The sequence below is a fragment of the Adiantum capillus-veneris genome, chromosome 19 (genome assembly GCF_014529385.1).
Source record: "Adiantum capillus-veneris isolate H3 chromosome 19, ASM1452938v2, whole genome shotgun sequence".
NCBI lineage: Eukaryota > Viridiplantae > Streptophyta > Polypodiopsida > Polypodiales > Pteridaceae > Adiantum > Adiantum capillus-veneris.
The window spans coordinates 122,962,538-122,979,809 of NC_140949.1; the positions used below are offsets into that span (position 1 = coordinate 122,962,538).

At 40.3% G+C, this 17,272-nt stretch overlaps 1 pseudogene; it reads right to left on the reverse strand.

Moving 5' to 3' along the window:
• Nucleotides 1-14,150: 14,150 nt before the first annotated feature.
• LOC147434782 (uncharacterized) lies at nt 14,151-15,982 on the reverse strand (annotated as a pseudogene).
• Between the last annotated feature and the right edge of the window lie 1,290 nt (nt 15,983-17,272).

A 17,272-nucleotide genomic window follows, 5' to 3' on the forward strand; every position in this document is an offset into this window, starting at 1 on the left:
AAAGAATCAGAGGTGTCTTAAGACAAGCTGTCTTAAGGATGGTCAAACATTTCTTTCCTAGGTCAATCAGTCATAACCTAATTATTTTTTTCCGATTTAAAATCATTACTCGTTGGTTTTGTAGAAGTTACCTACCATTTACAGCCAGTTTATCCTTCTTAACCTTACGTATGCATCAAAATGAACTTTAAAAGATTTTAAGTGAACAAATTAGAAATTCACCTGGGACTGCTCGTCCGTGTGCTGTGGGGCGGGTGTCCGTAGACTTTTCTCTGTTGGCCTATGGCTAGGCTCAGCCTCATGGTCATTACTGGCTTTGTTTCGCTTGTTGCTAACATCCTCTTGCTCAGTAAGAGAATTTTTCCTGGTTCTCTTTGGAGCCATGTCGGTATCCTTATAAAAAGACTTAATCCATTAGAAGTTTAATTGAATAATCTTCTTTTTCCTTTTTTACCAAAAAATAAAGATTTTTGGAGTAAGCAAATATCTTTAATAGTCAATTTGATAAGATATTCCTCCTGTAACTTATTTATGCTATAAGTAATTTTTCATAATTATCATTTAATCCTTTAACTAGGTTTCTCCTTAGTCTATCTTCCATTTTAACCTTAGTAAATTATAAATTTCTATCAGCTAATGAATTACTCAACCTAAATTGTAATTGAATATGTTCTATCTTTAGGAATTTTCATAAATTTGATTTATAACCTTTCCCACTACAAGAGGTTATGTGCTCTTGTGACGCTCTTAGCGACGGAAATACACTGGGTTTTTATAACCCCCGGCGTCGCTATAACCGTCGCTAAAAGCGTCGCTACGAGAGCGTCGCTATATGCGTCGCTATAGCCGTCGCTATAGGCGTCGCTATAGACGTCGCTATATAGCGACGCTCATAGCGACGCCTATAGCGACGCTTATAGCGACGCTCTCACAGAAGAGTATAGCGACGTATATAGCGACGCTACAGAGCCATAAATAGCGACGCTTATAGCGACGCCTGAGAGAATATTTTTTTGGTGGCAGGGCATTGAATGCCCTGCCACCCATCAACCATATTGTACTTGATTCACTTTTTAAAAAAAGTGCAAAGGTAAATAATAGACCCAAAATAGTCACCCACAAGACGCATTGTTTGCAAAATTGACAATTGTACACATCATAGACAAACTGAATTGATTGGCAAATGTAATAATGACAATTGTACAACATCATAGGCATAAAGAATTGATTGGCAAAAGGAATTGCGGTGACAAATGTAATAATATACATGGTTCAAAAAGACGTATAAAATCCGTCTCATGATACATAAGCTATGAGAAACCCTAAACTAATGCTATCTAGCTACGGCTAAACTGACGTCGTCTAATCAGACGTCTCATCGCGTCCAAGCGGCGTATCTGTCGGATTCTGCAAAAAAAGACAATAAGACAGTTTTCAGTAAGTATAAACATATAACGACATTTATAAAACAATACAAAAAATAAAAAAGAGTAAACCCTAATACTAACCATGCCGCCGCGAGAACTGAGAATGTCCATCAGGGCGTTTAAGCCCTTCCTGCCTGCGTACTCGCGCTCGTACGGTGTGGGATCACGTCCTGTCATCGACCACTGTCAAAACATACAAAGATTTCATTATGTTAGAACTAAAAAACTCATAAACCCTAAACTATCGAACATGCATAAAGAGCAATGTGAAAAGACTTACAAAATCGGCCTCAAATGATGCCCATCCACCGCTCCCCAAGTGGTGCGAGCTCCCTGCCTCTACTCGCGCTCTGGCTGCATCCTTTTGTTGCTTCCACTTGTCGGGATTCTCGCGCGCTGCTTTCTTCGCATTCTTCCAATCTTCTTTGGCCAGCCAATCTGGCCTATTCCACCCATTCTTGATTGCTTTTTGCACTTCGGAACGCTTGTGTTTGCAGTATTCGCGCATTCGAATCTTCATCAGGTCTTCATTGAAGCGCTGATCCCGTGTTGGAACGGGAAACTCATCATGAAGTATGCTGATGACTCTGTTTTTTAAATCACTTGGTACTTCACTCCATTTGTTTAGTATATAGTGTCTAAACAGCTGAGAGCAAAGACCACGCATGCGCGAGATCACCTTCTTGCCGTCATCATCCATGATGATGCCGCCGCTGATGTCGACGGAGTAAGGCAAGCCCTCTGGCCGGTGACGCGTGAACCTGGGTGTCCCGGCAGGGGTCTCTAGCGGCGTGTCGATGGGGGTACGGACGTCAGGTGTCTCCATCGGCGTCTAGGCGCCGAAGCGAGGAGTGTCGAGTGGGGTGGCTCCTGGCGGAGTAGGTAGAGGTGTGTAGCTTCTAGGAACAGTCAGCCGTGCAAAACCTGGCGTAGACGGCGATGCTGTGGCTGGTGTGGGGGCGGGCAAAGAAGGGGAGGGTAAAGAGCCTCGTCGAACACGAGGCGGTGTGGAGGCATCGGTGGCGGAATCCCCACAACAACCGCCACCGCCACCACTAGAGCGCCGGTGTCTAGACGAGTGTGACGCTCGTCTCGTCGACGCCGAAGCTTCGGAGCGCACCGAATGCTCCGAAAGAGAGGGAGATGCGGATGGTGTAGGAACGCGCGATGATGCGCCAGAGCGATGACGCTCCACGTACCACTGTCTTTGCTGCGGTGACAAAGAAGAAAGAAACTCCTCATCATCCATACCTGCATTAAACACACGAATATTTAAACTTAATATTGAATGAATAGAGTAGACAATGACGCAAAGACCATTAAATACAATGACGTAATGACGCATATAAATACAATGACGCAATGAATCGAGTGGTAGAAGAGGCAAGTCGAAAACTCAGAATTTTCAATCAAAAGATGTGAGCGCGAGTAGAAAAGAGCGTTACACACCATGGAAGCTACTTAGAGAGCTAGAGCTTTTACAGCACGGAGCAAAATTGTTCAAATACAATATTTGTGGCTTTAAGAGATCTCTCTCTCATCCTCGCATAACTCAGCATAACTTCCTATATCTATATAGAGCTCTCCGTTTAAACACATATCCTCTGTTTCATTTTGTAGCTCCTCTGCATGCACCCCATATAGAGTAGTAGTATCTTGATGCTCGTCTGGCACCACCGCAGCGGCTTCTGATTGAGCATCTTCTCTGATCTCCTCCATTGATGTCGTTGTGATTGGCACATGGTAGCCTTCATACGTCCTTGCACTACGAGGGGCTACCTCTATGACGTACCACCAGTTTGATGTAGACTTTGTAGGATGAAATACTACCTGCCAGAGCCACATAACTTACATGAGAGCTTTCAAGCACATAACTTGTAAAAGGGGGATGTTAACTATTTATATACTTACTTGTTCACAATGCTCGGGTAGTACGAAAGTGTCTCTTAGGTCAGTCCATTTCTTAGTAGAATCCACCTCAAGAAAACCAGACTCTCCTCTACGCACAGTAGCGTTTCGACCCTCCATGATTATCTTGAACCATTGCACGTCGAACAAGTCGACAAAAAATCCTCTGTAATCGATCCTCAAAATCTCTTGCAGCGTGCCGAAGTAAGTGAGTTCCGCCACCACGGGATCTGCATCAGAGGAACGTCGTCGACTAGACTGTTCAAATTTTGCCAAGATTCCACAATCTTGAGTAAAACGCTTTTTGTCGATTCGTTCCACCCTAAAATGTCGACCTTTACACCATGCTGCTGTGTATGACTTATACTACAACGAAAAAAGATTATGAGTGGCCGTTCAAACGTTTATAAATAAAGTCACTTGCTAGTCGTACATTGCAAACTTACCTTGGTCGCGCAACCCCGAGAGTACTCCCACTCTTCTTCAGTCACTTCGTCACCGCATTGTTGTGCGCTTTTCAATTGGTTGTGCAACCATCTTAAACTCATGAAGGTTGGTAGGCTCTCCAGAACCGCTGGATAGTGCATCGGTGGTCGTCTTCCCCGTCTCCACTCGATTCGTGCCCTTTGTCGCTCTTGCTTTGCATCCTCATATTGTGAAATCCACTTTTGCATCACTGGATTGTGAAGCATGCAAAATCGGTTGATTTTAGCCTCTAGATCTTCCGTCATCTTCTTCTCAACACCGAGATTGCACATGACAATCCCAGATATGCGCTCATCATCTATGGTTCGCCATAGCGTGTCCCGGGATTTATCAAATCCGTCTAGCCACTCTCCAATGTACACTAGGGACTCTGATACCAACCAACCTTCTGCCATGCTACCCTCCGGACGTGCCTTTTGACGCACATATCCCTTAAGCGTTTTCATGAAACGCTCTAAGAAGAACATCCATCTGGAATGAACTGTGCCAGCTATTTCCACCTCATCAACTATGTGAATAAGAAGATGCACCTGAATGGTTAGCATTGTAGTAGGAAAATGTTTCTCAAACATGCACACAAGCTCCGCAGCATTTAGTTTGGCGAATGGTATGGAGTCTACGTCGATCTCCTTTTGTGAGATCCATTGCACCAGCTTTGCAAGTTTGTAGATTGTGTTACGGATGTCGAGAGACAAACATCCCTCAATGGCAACCGGTAAAATAAACTGTAAAGTATGTGCAGCAATGATATTAAAGTCCACATTTTATGCAATGATATTAAAGTCCACTATGAACGTACCTGACACATTTTATGCCAATCGTGTGACTTCAAACCGGTAAGCTTTCCTTCTTTAGTAAAACACGTTCGGAGCGAGTGCATTACGCCAGTGGGGGTCCGCAAAGATCGAATGGCCTCTTTTACTTTGCGTTCTTGGGCTCCTGTGAAAATCCATGGTGCTTTAGGAAGTTTTATCGATCCATCAGACGCTGTTTGCGGCCAATATTGCTCCATACGATCCACATTTCTAAGGTCAACTCTGGCTCCCAAAGTATCTTTCTTGCCGGTCAAATGGTCCCATAGTAGATTACCCACATTCTTGAATATGTGCATTGGATCGAGCAAGTGATTGATCACGAGTCGAGGCCAGTATGGTAACTCGTACCATAGAGATAGTCTCTTCATCCCTGGAGGCAATCCGTCATCGCACATCTCCTTCTGCTCTAACCATGCTTGTGCAGACATCCTTGGTGGCTCTCTTCCCAAAAAGCCGTCGCGTAACACATGATTCTCCGGAAGATACGCTTGATGACCTTCGTAGATTTGCTTCTTCAGTGAGGGTGCCCTACGTGCATTCAGTCTAGGTCCACATGTGACACATGCTCTGTATCCGCTTGTTTGAAGCCCTGCATGTATACACATGATAATAGATCAACTATGGGGAAAAACAAGATTTACAGTGTCTGAGAGAGGAGTGTCAATAGATCACCTGAGCATTCTGTTAGCCCGGGATAGTCATGCATGGTCCACATTAGAATACCTCTGATCAAAGCATTCCGTCGTCCTGTGTGTCGGCTCATATCCACCACCTCTATGCCAATCCACAATTGTTGTAGCTCTTCCAATAGTGGACGAAGATACACATCCATATTCCCCACTTTATATCGCCCTGGCACAATCAAGCTTAGCCATAGGTGCCCCTTCTTCATAGTCAACCACGGGGGAATGTTGTAGTTGACGATGACAACGGGCCATACACTGTAAGATGTTGATCTTTGACCAAATGGATTTACGCCATCCATAGCCAGGCCTAAGCGCAAATTTCGAGCTTCCCTGGCAAAATCCGACCATGTTCCATCTATATGTTTCCAGGCTGCGCAATCTGCAGGAATTCGTAGCACACCATCCGAAGATTTATTCTCCTCATGCCATGATGCTAGGGCGGCCATGGACTTACATTCGAAGAAATGCTTGATGCGAGGAAGCAAAGGAAAATGTCGCAAAACCTTTTGTGGAATTTTTGTCCCGTGGAGATCTACTCGATATCTTTCGGAATCACATTTCGGACACTTCTCCATGTCTGTGTATTCCCCTCTGAAAAGAATGCAGTCATTAGGACAAGCGTGGATAGAATTGTAATCCATCCCCAAGTTTCGCAAAATCTTTCTTGCTTCATCTCGGGAATCTCGCATCACATTGTCAGCTGGTAGAATGTGCTCTTTCAGCAATCTACACAACATAAAAATATGATACAGTCGTGTAAAAATCTATCAGATCATTATACACCATGAGTTCTATTAAAGTAAACTAATTGTAATAGATCACCTGAAAAGCGCTGTGACGCTAGTGTCACTCCATCCAAACTTTGCCTGCATGTTGAGAAGAACCAGGAGTGCTTTCAATCTAGACATACGTGCTCCATTATACAATGATGTATCGGCTTCACTTTTCATATCATCATAGATAAGCCTTTCTGAATCCATGATCGTCTCGATCATTTCATCAATCTCGGGCTCAAACATTGCCTCGTTGGGAATGTGCTCTGCATGATCATCCCCCGAGCTGTCAGAGGCTACATCTTGTGGCCTCACATATGCTGCTTGACCAAAGCGCCTGCGAATACGTCTATTGGGTTGCAAGATTGCTGCTTGTTGGCCAGCGTCAGAGTCCGACGAGTTATAATTGGCAACAACTCGATCTATAATAGATGGATCGAACTCGCCAAATTCACGAACGTGCTGCAAAGAAACACGTCTTGTCCGTCGCACAGCATGCTTGCATTGATTACAAGGACATAAGACCCTCGTTGAGAGATAGGTGTTTCGGTTGGACGGTCCCACATCCTCGTCGCTACTCATAATGAGGATAAAAAACTTATAACCTAGACAACAAATTTAATATTCTATTGGCATTCTTCGTCTTATCTCTCTCTCTCTCTCTCTCTCTCTCTCTCTCTCTCTCTCTCTTTACCTCACATTCTCTAGTCATGTCCAATCCTCGCACACCTCGGTCTAGAGGTGCACGGAGATCAGAACCACCGGGTTATAATCTCGTCTTTATTGGTCAATACCTATATTTGTGGGTACAAGAAATCTAGACACCCACGTCTACATGATACTGCATGTAGTGGACAAAATCCCTTTGCCTCTTCTCTAGCTGTAGCACTTCACTTCATCTTAACATCTTTTCACAGTAGATCTTTTCACTGTTCGTCTAACTCTAAACCCTAAACCGTAAGTAATTCTTGCGTGGACTCGATCTAACGTAAATAAGCGTAAATCTAAATAAACGTAAATCTAACTAAAAATAAAGCTAAATCTAATTTAACGTAAGTCTAATGACTAGAGGTTGTCTAGATGGTCATTGTGTCGGGGATGTAGTGACTCTTGCCGCCCTGAAGATCCACCTTCTTCCCTATCTTCTGAAGACATTTCACCAGTACTTTTGGATCGACGGAGCCCACTATGAGTGAAGGCAGCAATACCCTATATTCCATTGAGGGCTTTCTTCACCCGCTTCATGCAGGCATCGCAGTCTATGGAGACCCGCATCTAATCTAATATAACATAAATCTAAATCTAGCTTAAATAAACGTAAATCTAGTTAAAAATAAACCTAAATCTAATTTAATGTAAGTCTACATATAACCTAATCTTTAACGTCTTTTAAGATAGTTTCCTACGACGTTATAACTCTCTTCTTCCTGTGTGTGTGCGCGTGTGTGGATGTGTGTGCCAATAAAAAGAGATAAATGGTATAACCTTTCTATCACCCATGCCAAGTATGATAGATTGATTATGCCATTTCTCTCTTGAATAATAGGTCTTCAGTTCAACTCCTCGTCGGCTAGATCTTTAGGTCTTTTAATTTTAATTAGTTTCCTACGACGCTCCCTTAGTTTCTCTTTCTTTCTCTCTCAATGTGTGTGCGTTTTTTTGGATCGTATGCATGTTTTCTTTCTCTTTTCCTCTCTCAATGTGTGCGTTTTTTGTTTATGCATGTTCTCTCTCTCTTTTCCTCTCTCAATGCGTGCGTTTTTTGTTTATGCATGCTCTCTCTCTCTTTTTCTCTCTCAATGTGTGTGTGCATTCTTTGTTTATGTATGTGTGTGCGTTTTTGCACTCTCTCTCGCTCTCTCTCTCTCTCTCTCTCTCTCTCTCTCAAAAACACTATATGTGTGTGTGTATGTGTGTGTGTGTGAGAGAGAGAGCGAGGGAGAGAGAAAGAGGGGAAGGGAACATGAGAATGAGGAGAGGGAAGGAGCATACCTGGCTCTCCTTCCTCTCCTCGTGTGTGTGTGTGTGTGTGTGTGTGTGTGTAAAAGAAAAAGAGAGAGAGAGAGAGAGAGAGAGAGAGAGCGTTACCTGCTCTTTGCTTGAGGGCGCCGAAAAACTCAGATCTGAGATCTGAGTTTTTGGGCGCGCTCGGTTATTTTTTTTACCCCAGCTGGCGTCGCTATGAGCGTCGCTATAAGCGTCGCTGTGTGAGCGTCGCTAATGTGAAGAGCCTCTTGTAGTGTCCCTCCTATACTTATTATCTAAATTAGGTAAAATTTTACTAATAGTAATTTGTTATAACAACCATTTATGCTGAGGTAATTTTTCCACCCTTCAATAGTGATTTTGGACCTCATGTATTTATTTGGTAAGTAGATAAATTCATTTACTAATTTTCTTTTTCTATTTTATACGCAAAATCGATTACTTTTATTGAAGATAAATACCAAAACTATTTATCTGAAGTTGGGGTATTTATCATGGATTCCTCAAGGTGTGTTCTACCTCTAATATTTATATCAAAGGTTTCTAGATTAATTTCCTATATTCCCTCCTTTATTTTCCCATAAAAATAATGTAATTTTACTTGCATAATTAGATAAACTAATTATCTGAGAGTAACATACTTATCACGGGTTTCGTAAGGTATATCTAACCTCTGATAAATAACTCAAGACATTTTGAATCAATTTGATAATTTTTCCCATTTTAATTTGTCCTAAAAACAAAATAATTTTGCTAAAGTAATTAAGTAAATTAATTATCTGATCTTGATATAATTATCACAGGTTTCCTAACATGTAATTAACCTGTAATAAGTAACTCAAACCAATTTGAATCTATTTGCTAATTTCTCATATTTAATGTATCCTAAAACCAAAGTAATTCTACTAACGTAATTAGGTAAATTTATTATCTGATCTTCATATAATTATCATGGGTTCCCTAACATATAATTAACCTCTGATAAATAATTATAATCATTTTGAATCTATTTGCTAATTTAACTTTTCTTTAAAACAGAGTATTTCTGCTAAAGTAATTAGATAAATTAATTATATAAGCTTGAAATAATTATCACAGATTTTCTAACATGTAATTAACTCTGATAAATAACTCAAACCAATTTGAATCCATTTACTAATTTTTCCTATTGAATTTGTCATAAAAACAGAGTATTTCTGTTAAAATAATTAGATAAATAAATCATCTGAGCTTGAAATAATTATCATGATTTTCCTAGCATATAATTAACCTCTCGTAAATAACTCAAATCATTTTGAATCTATTTGCTAATTTTTCCTATTTAATTTGTCATAAAAACACAATATTTCTCTTAAGTAATTTGATAAATAAATTATCTAAACTTGACATAATTATCACAGGATTTTTAACATGTAATTAACCATTGATAAATAACTCAAACCAATTTGAAGCCATTTACTAGTTTCCTCTATTTAATTTGTCCAAAAAACATAGTATTTTTACTAAAGTAATTAGATAAATTAATCGTCTTATCTTGATATAATTATCACAAGTTCCCTAACATATAATTAACCACTAATAAATATCTTAAAACATTTTGAATTAATTTACTAATTTTCACTATTTAATTTGTTTTCAAAATAGAGTATTTATTGTAAAGTAATTAGATAAATTAATAATCTCAGCTTGACATAATTATCACGGGTTCCCTAACATATAATTTACCTTTAATAAATAACTCAAAATATTTTGAATCAATTTGATTATTTTCTCAAAAGAACAGTGTAATTCTGTCTAATTAGTTATGAAAATTACTCAAAAAATTATAAGATAATTTTCCTAGCTTAATGATTGTCTAATGCAGCTTTGATAATTACGTCAACTTAATCTAATCTTAAGTAATATATTTCCCATTAATTTATGGTTAATTTGGATAATTTCAGTCCTAATATGATAAGATAATTATTTAGCTTAATATTTTCAAGCTTAATAACAATAATCAACAGAGAATATTTAATTCAGAGAGGATTTATAAGTATACATATGCCTAATCTTTAATTTATTACGAAAGTAGATTAATCTAACCTTACTAATTAAGAAGAATTAGGCTAATTACCGTTTTAGTTAATCAACTAGAGCTTAATCTCTAGTGATTTCTGCGTAGCGTTCTCTAGATGAGAGAGAGTGTGTCAAGGCTCCCGGATAGATATTACACAGAGAACCTTTTCTAGATATAATTTTAGTTTCGAGATATTTCCCATAAGATCTTACTTGTCTTAAGGGGGAATGTAGAAATCTAATAGGTAAGACCAATTTAGGCCTTAGACTAAGATTAGTTAATAGTGAAGAGACGTTGTGACTCATCCCATGAGACACAACCGATCATGAAGAGACACACCTCTTCATCATCTATAAAAGAACAGGCCTAGTGCCACAATTGTAACACGCGATCAACACTTGATCCAAGAACTAATGAAGCAAGAAGACTACACGTATTGATAACTATGTCTATGAGCAATGTGTATATGCTCTTAAACATGTTCTAATTGAAACATTAATTGTGATTAATTATAAGTGTGAGCATCTCTGATAATTTCCACACCTCCCTTCACTCAGACTACCCAGCTCCTAACGGTCCTCCTTCTCCTCCTTTTGTTAAGCCAAGCTCTCTTCCTCAATCCTTGTAACATCCCCTTCAGATGGCGCCCCTCCTCTACCTAGGAACAGTCTGCCCCTCGCCTTGGAGCTCTCAGCCCCTCTTGTCAGCACCCCTCTGTAGCTTCAGGAATCCTTGGTGAGATCGCTTGAAAATAAATCATATCCTCTAGCTTCAGGCAGATAAACTTTCCAAAAGCCAGAAAGTAATTATAGGCTGCTTTTATCCAAAAGCCCATCTTCCAATATGAACCTCTGCTCATTTATGGCAAGCAACCAATAAGGTCAGTGAGCTTGCAGCACAATCACACGCCGAGATCTCATGAGTCAGCTCTATCGCCTTCAATCAGTCCTGCATGCCCAAAACGGTCGACCATGCCAGTTGAACACTCGATGTCTATCCTTGTAGTGTATCCACCACTCATGTCCTAAAATAAACTGGTGGTTCTTCTCGTATCCCTACCTTGCCTGCTCTTGGCGGCCAACTCCTCCTCATTGTATCCCCAAGGTCCGTCCCCCAACTATGAAGCGCAACCTACAGTTTTTGGCCCTCGTAGCATGCCCCACCGATAGCAGCTCCCTGAGATCGTGTCCTCCCTCTTCTACTCACAGCACTCTCTCTTCGACCGGTCATCCTCCTTGTTCTCTTGCTCTTCTCCTTCTGTAGAAATTATAGAGAGGGAGAGAGAGAAGACACTTATCTTGGCGGCCAACTCCTCCTCATTGTATCCCCTAGGTCCGTCCCCCAACTATGAAGCGCACACTACAGTTTTTGGCCCTCGTAGCATGCCCCCGGGGGATTCACTATTAGTAATGGGGGGATGTCACTTGCGTGCATCAAAATTAGAGAAACCCTCCTATATACGGTATCTTACTTGCTAGCCTACCCCCCTACATATAGACAAGATACGGACGTTCTCGCAATGAGCCAACCTCCCTCATACGAATTTCGTACGGAATGTAATGACCCACTATTTTATGTATACTAGTAACATAACAATTTTTAGAAGCACATTCTTTTGCAAAAATACATGTTGAACTGCAAATGAATAGAAGTGTACATTGTAGTGTGTTTTCATTTGCAATAGATGTTAAGAGAACAAACCATGAAAAGAAACAAATATAATGAATACAAAATTAAAATAAACCAATCGTTTCAATGTAATTTGTCAAAACAAAAATTGCATTTACCTTGTAAACTGATACAAATCTCAATCTCGAAACATATGATACTAACCACCTACTTAATAGGCTTCCCACATGGGATTTAAGGCACACATATGAAATGGATTGTTCTCTAAATAACAAATAATGCATACTCTTAAATAACCATAAAAACTTCACTCATCAAATCAAAACACATTACAAAAAAACCCATTAAAAGATTAATCTTTTTGAACAAAAACAATTATATGTGATATGAATGCAGGTCTATGCTTAAGCAAAATGCAACTTCTAAAAAAGCACCATCAGTATTTAATTTTGAGTTTGCACATAAAATATAAATCGTAAAAATCTTGCAAGAGTCTCCTTTGTACAGAGATCTCTTTCTATTAAAAAAATCAATACATCCTTTTCTTGGGCTCCCACATGGGATTTTCATCACATAATTTCTTTTTCCAAAAAATTTGTCCACCTCATCTTGAGCTCCCACTTGGGATTTAAGGATTGTCTTACACATTAAAATCAAACACATTCTCAATAGAGTCAAAGTAATCTAACTTCAGAGTGGTGATATGAGCTGCATAATAAAGACATTGCGTATGTGTGATACATAGACCCAAGGTATGCTAAACGTGTCTTGGCAAGAAACTATAGCTCAAGATAACACACCCGGTCAAGCCGTATGACCATGTGGAAAATTGAGACTATAAAATTTGTAGCTACATAGAAAGAAAGCTTATGGATAGCTAGAAGAACTGAAGTGTCCTATATTAACCTAATGTGACCCATCACTTTGAAAGGTCAAAGAACTGAAGGTAAAAATCTATAGCTCAAGATGACACACCCGATCAAGCCATATGACCATGTGACAAATTGAGACTATATTTGTAATTATATACAAATAAAGACACTATGTATGTGTGACACACAGACCCAAGGTATGCTAGAAGTGTCTTGGCAAGAAACTATAGCTCAAGATAACACACCCTGTCAAGCCATATGACCATGTGGAAAATTGAGACTATAAAATTTGTAACTACATAGAAAAGAAAGCTTTATAGATAGCTAGAAGAACTAAAGGTAAAAATCAATAGTCAATACTCACAAATCCGAGTTTAAAGCAAATAATCCCTGTTTGCAAGTATATTCCAAGTGTTGTGATAATTAATACTCACATATCCGAGTTTAAAGCCAATATTACCTGTTTGCAAGTCCTCCTAAAGGGCTCCTAAATGCAGGGACTATTAACAAACTAGAATGTCTTTTCTGCTTAAGCTAGCTGGTGCTGGTCTTGCTATCGTTAACCTTAACACTATGGCCAATAAGAGCTTTATCCTTGGTGGCAACCCCAATGGTCAAGACAGTCTTGGCTTTTCGTTATTGCTTATGGTCTCAGGGTGGCTCCCTTTGCCAACCAATGTATGGTCTAGGGTTGGATGCCATGGCTCGGTTGGAGCATGCATGGCTTTCATTACAACTTTCATTACAACTTTTGGTTGTTGCTTATGGTCTCATGGTGGCTCCCTTTGCCAGCCAATGTATGGTCTAGGGTAGAATTCCAACCAATCTCTGCATTGAAACCCCACATTTTGACTCCTTGAGCCATAATTTCCTCAAGAAACTCCTCATACTAAATGTTGGCCTCGAAAAAAACACCATAAATACTAGAGGGACACATCTGGAACATGGTCTACATCTCTAACTCGATAAAAACCCCATACAAGGCATGCAACAATGGATAGGGATGTTAGCAATATTAGCTTGTGCATAGTTTTTTTCATACTCATATGGTAAATTTACCACACTTTCATACTCAAAACATTATTTGGTGTACAATGTGTAAGATATAATCAAAAATATTTACCATGCTTTCTGTCTACGACAAATTGAAATTTAGACTCAACAATAGCCAAAGAGGAGCGCAAGTTTCTCAAGGGAGTGGCCGACCAATTTCAAGCTGCAAATAATACTTAAAGGTCACAAGAAGCATATTCTTTTGTTCCCCATCACGTACAATCCATATTAGCTAAACAAGAGCTCAACTCAGATTGTACAGAATCTTTTAGACTCTTTAAGTCCTTTTTGAGCACAAGTTGGCCTACACATTACTAAGACCTTACAACATAGTCAACCTCAAGTATGGTATCCGACATATAGAATGTCATGGGAATCTAAATCATACTATATTCCAAAGTCTGATAACCGTATACATCCCCCAATGGTTGCCATAAGGAAAAGTGTAGTGATTGTCTAATCTAGGGCTATTGAGTGCCTGAGAAACCAGGAAAATGCAGCGAGTATCGTACATGAGAAAACAAGGTAGGGGATGGGACAGAGAGAGAATACTTGAGAGCCTAGCATGACAGCGTCCTTGTCCAAAAACAGTGTAAGATGACTAATCAGCTTGAAGCTTCCCATCAGCCATCGTCCAACAGGAACATAGAGCTGGGCACCCCTCTTATCCTCAAAAGAGTTGAGGTAAAAGATGGCATTTGTAAACGCATGAGTATTAATGGTAACTCCATCACCAACTGCACCGAATTCAGTGATGGTGACGCTATGAGGCCTTGCATTTCCGCCCAACTCACTAATGCATACATCAGTAGTTATGTCACTACGAATTCTCGGAAAGCTTGTTGTGACCTCGGATATGTGCAGGCGGGCAAAGGAACTAGTGGCGGCCCCAAAGAGAAGTAAAATCTAGGCAAGGGAAACCCCACCAACACCCTACAGTGCAGCATTTCGAAGGTTGAGTCTCATGAGGCAACGCCTCTAGGTAAAAGAAATCCAGAGAATTAAAAGCAAATTCTCTGGCGTATCTTCAGACATCAAACCAGCACAGGTGATATGCATCATTCCCAAAGGTCTGTATAACTAACTACAATTATGTAGACGATATAACACCAGAGTCTATGTTAAATTGTATGATAGATGACATGACCTTCACAAATAGGAGTCACCATAAGCTTGCCTTAGAGCCTCTTAATATTTTAGACTGAATGTTTTAACAATCATTGCTTGACACCTCCACCAGCAGTCTATTTGTCTTTGGTTGCATAACAACAGGAACTTCATCTTGAGCTGGACAGTTGTATGTTCAGCCAGATATAGGAGCAGCATGCAGTCAAACCTGGGGCGAATCATTGGCCCAAAACAGCATTATTCGCAACTCAAAGATTCATTAAAAGGTGTACACTATAAACCACTATTAGGCTATTTGGGAGGTGCGCCTCCTTTTCAGAGTAAGAAAACCATCCTAAAAGATTTTCAAGTTCAACCACCTGAATTTTGAAGCTAATTGATTAATTTTATACACCCTAACAAGTTCAAAATGAAGCACAACTACGCACCACAGTACATCGTTGCAAAACTAGCAGGTGAAAGGCATTTCTCTAGGAAGACAGACGTTCAAGAAGACTAATGTATTTAAGGCCCATTTAGGGTAGCTTTGGTTTAAGGAGATTACAAAGCATGTATATGTACAGAGTAAACTGAGGCCAAAAGCAGTCACCTGCAGATATGAGACTGTTACTGAACCTTGCTCAGAAGATTTATCTGCAAGAATATCCTCCATGGCTCGAACCATGATTCCATGGTCGGTGACCATATGCCATGACAGTGCCATTATACCCCTCTAGCACACTCTGCAGGCAAAGAGAAGACGGATGCCAAGTATATACAATCAGATAGTGTTTTAAACATAACATACAAAATATCTTGCAAAATAGGCCACTATCACAAGCCCAACAAACGTCTAAGCAAATATCTTTAGACACGAAGAACAAGCACCCAAAGACTCTATTTCCATGTCTATAACACTATCTATTGAATAAAATGGGTTGAAAATGGCAGGGGGCAATGAAGGACCTCAACCACAGGCTTTGCCACTACTTCATAGACTCGTTTCTGAGAAGTGGTTCCATTCAGAATCACATCAAACTGGAACGTCTCACAATCCCAATTATTCTTCCTTAGCTTCAATCGCTTCAGCTGTGTGACAAGTGCAAAAGACAGATCGATTAAGACAAGGCATTGGCACAATATAGAACCTGTCTTGAGCTAATGCCGGTAAAGTTTCCCATGAAGGAACAAGGTAGGGAATGAGAAGAAGACCTCTGGCATCAACTCCATGTAATCAGCAAAATCAGCATCATTTTTTAGCTCCTCAGAGTTCCTGGGCCTAAGTCGCACAGCAACTCTTACTCTTCCTAACACTGAACGTAGACTTGCATGAGTTTAAGATTTAAGAGATGGAAAGGAGGCCCCGAAAGGACATGAAAAAGATATCTTTGAAGAGGAATGTACTACATAAAAATGCAGATTGAACCTAATCAAATCTCATTACTGTACTTTCCTTGTTTCTTTTGGCTCAATGATAATGCAAGTTCTGTCATGCAGAATGCACAGTTCGATGATAAAGTAAGTAACAACCTCCATTGTCATCTTTTCCATTCCGACTTGCTCGACCAGTTAATAATTTTTCAAAAAATCACAGAATTTGTTAATACCTTCACTTCAGGTCGGAGGCCTGTCAGAGGCTCTGAGGGAGGGGAGAGATGCCGCTTGCAGGGTGCTACTGCCGCTGAGAGGGTGCAACAGTACCACACGCAGACTCCAAGCACGTGTGGGAGCTTGCAGAGACCTCGGCCAGGGGGCGGGAGAGGCCCAGGACCTCGTCTGCGAAGGGTCTGCAACTCGCGGGGGAGAGAAGCACCTCGTCACTGATGCCCAAATTCAATGAAGAGCAGACGGTGCTCGTAAACAAGTGATAAAATCACAAGGCCTGCCAAAGGCTAGAAAGATATAAGCCTAGTAAAAAACTGAAGATGAGTAAGATCCTTACAAAGGTCACACACATGCAGATCAACCAAATGAATACGCATTACTACACAAGGGTATCAGATTCAAACTTTATTAGATTTGAGAATCCCTTGCAATACAAAGCACATGGGCCATTGTAAGCGGCCACAATAGGCATCATACTCTCAAAGTTGTCGAAGAAGCACAAGCTTCAAACATCGACAAAAAACTGCATGTGCACAAAATCTGATAATGGTGGGATGGAGGGCTTGCATTTTTTTGCAAACCAATGATGGGCCGCACAACTGCTTGATCTGGGCCAACTTTGGAGGTGCATGCTTCTTGCCTGTCTTGATCTCCTGATCGGTTCAGTTTGGGTGGCAAACATTGGCATCATTTCAAGAAGGCAACTATGGTACAACATTGCCAGCACTTTCTGTTGTAATGGAAATGTTGCTTTATCTTGTCCATCGTTTTTTGCAATGCCTGCCTTTGGGTAGCTGTAAAAACATGTCTAAGTTGGCAAGAACATGACCAACATCAAAGATGAGCATGCTCTCTTGCTTTAGATC